Source organism: Penaeus monodon, chromosome 43 (assembly GCF_015228065.2).
Source record: "Penaeus monodon isolate SGIC_2016 chromosome 43, NSTDA_Pmon_1, whole genome shotgun sequence".
NCBI lineage: Eukaryota > Metazoa > Arthropoda > Malacostraca > Decapoda > Penaeidae > Penaeus > Penaeus monodon.
Genome location: NC_051428.1, coordinates 14,333,470 through 14,338,469, shown reverse-complemented (window position 1 = coordinate 14,338,469; position 5,000 = coordinate 14,333,470).

Sequence of the window (5,000 nt, the reverse complement as noted above, 5' to 3'; positions counted from 1 at the left end):
CCCCCCCCCTCCCGTGACGTTGTTTTGACAGACGTCAGCGGTTTCCCGCGTAAAAGTATACCATGCATTATCTGTCAACCAAATTTTTAAAAAGGACAGCTTTAATCCAATCCTTGCATAGGTTGTGCATTTGATTTAGTTTTTGTATCACGTAACATGCCCTTCTCATATTAGGTAGTTAAAATGCTTAGTTACCTTTAACACTATAAAGGTAATGTCTTTTTTGTTAAGTGTAACTTGGTTGGCAGTGTTAAATGTAGAAAAGTGAAATAACTTCAGTTATGCACACATCAGGGAGAGGAATATAAATCAGAGTGTAATGAGATGCGCATTGGTACCAGTGTCAGCAAATAAATATATTAAATATATCGGTGTAGTAGAAGACTCTCGGGCAAAATAATATTTGTGCATCTTTTAATAAAAAGAGTAATTGCCTAAATGCCCAAACAAACGCGCAGTGTGTCAGCAAAGTCTATAAAAAAAATAAATTATTGTTAAAAAGATATGATGCCTAATATTTTGTCCGTGTACATTTGAATCCCGATCGCCATACTTTTATTTGAATTCACAGAGCACGAGTTTCACAGGAGGAATTCAAAAGCAAGTAACCGTATCGAGGGCAGATCACATCCGAAAGGCAATGCTTCCGCTTAGCTTTTGTCTCGGACGTTAAGTATATCTGACAAAGGCAACGCTAAGGAAAGAGCTTCACAGTAAAGCCAGGGAGAGCTGTTACGCAAAAGGGAACATTAGAGAGCCATTAGCTGAATGGACGTCTGTGAACAGGATCTTAGTGCCATTATCACAAGCAATGGCATGCACGCTGCTGGCCGTTTCTGTGGTATATGTGATATTGGAAATATATGCGACACAGGATACGCAAAACTGACTTGGAAAGTGTCTCTGGCTGAAGCAGTTTTTATCCTCTGGTTTGTGATATTTTTTTTCTTTTTCTTTTAAATCAGTGCTTAATTTTCTTTTCCATTGTTTCTTTTTCTTGAAGTAATGTGTCCCTTAAAAGCTATATATATATATATATATATATATATATATATATAAACAATATATATATATATATATTATACTATACTATATATATATATATAGTATATATATATATATATATATAATATATATATATATATATATATATATAATATATATATATATATATATATATATATATATTATGTATGTTAAGCTTCTATAGCTTAATTTCTATGGGAAAGATGATGTCCAGAAGATGGTGTGTGCTTTTCTGGGATATTTTCGGTCGTTATAAAATCGCATGTTAATATGAGCAACAATATAAATGCACACACGCGCGCGCGCGCACGCAGACATACACGCACACAGACACACAGACACACTATCACACACACACACACACACACATACACACACACACACACACACACACACATATGTATGTGCGTATATATAAATATATATGTACACACACATATATATGAATGTATATATGTATGAATATATGTAAGTATGTATGAATGTATGTAAGTATGTATGCTTGTATGTATGTATACACGGCATGGTTATATTTGTGTCTATTTTGCATTACAGCAACGGGCTGCAGAGCCAGCAAGGCCCACGGGTGAGCACCAGAGGCCGATCAGTCCCGACCCTGAAATACCGTCCCTTCAGGATCGGAAAATACGTGGGCTTCTGCGCCGTATGAATGAATCCTTTCAAGGAACTTGGCGACGTTGAGGCTGAGCACAATAGTAACGGAGTAACGAGGCAACTTCATAAAAAAGGAGGGGGGCGGACAGAGATAATGAAGAGGCATGGGGGAAAAGAGAGTAAAGGAGTAGAGAGAGAGAGAGAGAGGGAGGGAGAGAGAGAGAGAGAGAATAATAAATATGAAATAGATATCAAAAACAGTACAATTGATTTTACAGAAAAAGATATTCAAACCGGCCAAGTAAACTTTAGTGATAAACAAACGAACAAACATTAGATAGATACGATTATTTGAAGAAAAAGAGGATCAGAAAAGTGATGAACTGTAAAAAAGATGGTGAAATGAGGCGTGCTGGGGGGGAGGGCGTCGGAGGGATTATCTGTAGAGACTGTCAATAGAAATATGGTAGTCCGTCAGCTTAAGGTGAGTTCATTTTCTTTATCTCGATCTTTTCCTTTTATTTCGTTCCGTTTTCCGCAACAGATTATTCACTCGTCTTGTATACATCCCTTTCTCTCCTGGTTCCCCTCTTTCACTGATTTCGTTCTCTACCAATCAGTAATTTTAGAGTCTCTATTCATCTCTGCAGACGACCACCTCAAAATCCTCCTCGTGACGCCTAATAACTCCTCCACAATCAGCCGCACATCCCGGACAAAATACTTTCCCTAAACATAGCTTAGGAGTTCTAGATTTTCCTTTGAGTATTTAAAGTATTGTCTCGCCACGACGAAGTTCTCATAACTCAGCAACACAAAGCACCTTAATCTCCTGTCTCCCCGTTTGTTTACGCTCCCGACTGTATTTTTATAATAATGGAAGTCCAGGTAGCGTAAAGCGTGTGGTGCACTGCGCAACACTGAAGGGGGGGGGTGTTCGTAGCAGGAACTCGGAACGAACGGCAGCGCGAGACTCGGTACTGCTATTATTACAAGGGAGACTAGCAGGCCCTCTCTTTGTTAGTCTTTCGTTATCTGTCTTTCTTATTGTCTTCTTTCTCCCTTACTGCATACCGGACATTTCTGCTACTGTTTCTCTCTCCTGTCTGCTCGGACATCGATTCGTTATCTTTCTTACTTCCTGTTTCCCTTCTCCCCTCGTGTATTCCGTACATTTTTCTGTGTGTGTGTGTGTGTGTGTGTGTGTGTGTGTGTGTGTGTGTGTGTGTGTGTGTGTGTGTGTGTGTGTGTGTGTGTGTGTGTGTGTGTGTGTGTGTGTGTGTGTGTGAGTGTGTGTGTGTGTGTGTGTGTGTTGTATACACTACACAACACACGCACATTTAAATGAATAAATGAATATATATATATATATATATATATATATATATATATATATATATATATATATATATATATATATATATAGATATAATATATATATATATATATATATATATATATATATATATATATATATATATATATATATATATATATTACATATGTGTGTGTGTGTGTGTTTGTGTGTGTGTGTGTGTGTGTGTGTGTGTGTGTGTGTGTGTGTGTGTGTGTGTGCGTGCGTGCGTGCGTGCGTGCGTGCGTGCGTGCGTGCGTGCGTTCGTGCGTGCGTGTGTGCGTGCGTGCGTGTGTGTGTGTGTGTGTGTAAGTGTGTGTGTATGTATGTGTGTGTGTATGTGAGTGTGTATGTGAGTGTGTGTATCATGTATATGCGTGTGTGGTAAATCGTTGTCACAAACAGATAAGTATGAAATGGGAAAAGAAACGCGCAGGCACGCCCGCTGCCGCCACGGCTAACCCGGAGCGACAGCAAGCGGGAGAAGACAGAATTAACTTTAATTTGTTCACGGTTCGATTAGCAAACGGACGCAGTTTGTGGATTCACGGATGCCTGATCACTTCGCGAAAGGAAAACAAGCTCGGGAGGGACGAGTGTTTTCTCGCATAAAGCGCGCATGCCGGTTAATTCCTCTCCCTCTCAGTCTGTTTGTTCGCTTCTCTGTTCGAGGATTTGAAGATATGATCTGTGTCGTTATCATAAAGGCCCGATTGATGTCTTTAGCAGAATTATGAGATTGTCTTCGCTAATTCTATTCTGATTTCTTTGCTCTTTTCTTATCATTAAAATTTTATCAACATAATCATCATATTCATCACATAATCATCATCATAATCATCACCATCGTGATCATCATCATCATCACCATCACTATCAGTCATTGTCATCATCATCATCATTATCAACATCAACATCATCACTACCATCATCCACAACACCTTCATTTTGTCATATCACTAAACCAATTGCAAACAAGTAAAACACCTCAAAACAACAAAGCAACATAGGAAACGGAAAGAGAAATAACACCCAGAGACTGACACGGGCCTGAGAACACACAAAGTACAACGTATTCAAACTAAAGAGGAAATGCAACAGCCTTAAAGACGAAGAGGCGAGTGTTTATGAAGAGTTAGCATCTCGGTCATAACTCGAAGCGGCTGTAATTAGACAGGTGATGAGCCGGTTTGCAAGAGGCCTGAGATGGGATAGGCTATTTACATGTCCGCGGGGACCCTTACGGCAGCGCTCAGCCTACCCACCCGCGCTCGCTTCACTTTGGGAGCCCTCTCTCTTTCTATCTCTCTCTCTCAATCTCTTTCTATCTCTCTCTCTCTCTCAATCTCTTTCTCTCTCTCTCTTTCTCTCTCTCTTTCTCTCTCTTTCTCTCTCTTCTCTCTCTCTCTCTCTCTCTCATCTCTCTCTCTCTCTCTCTCTCTCTCTCTCTCACTCTCTCTCTCTATGTCTTTGTGTCTCCTTGTCTCTCTCGTTCTCTGTCGCTTGCTCTCAATATCTCTTTATTTCTTAACCTTTATTTCAAAGTTTTAACATATTACACGTGAAGCTATCTGTGTAAAGCACTCTAGAAGTGAACATTAAAGTAAAAACGAGAATAAGAAAGAAAAGAACTAAAAGCCTAACGTTAAAACAATAAATAGGTGTTAAAACTCATACGCATATCTGCTACTGGTCGAGGACCCAAATGTTGACTCAACTCTTGAGTACAGAGACGCAGGAACTCTGTCCAAGCGAAGGGCACACGCACTTACTCTTGTCGCTCTTGTCCACCACGGGTGTTGTGGCTGGAGTCGTGTGGAGTGGGAGGGCGTGGGCTAGACGTTAACCTTACACATTACACAAAGGCCGCCATCGTTGCGCCGGTGTTGCAATGGTTGAAATGTGACTTCCAGTGGTTGCCGTGGTTTGTAGTGTATGATTTCCTCCGCCCTCTTCTGAACATTATTCAAAAGAAGATTTGAAGGCGGGAAGGCAGACCACGCAA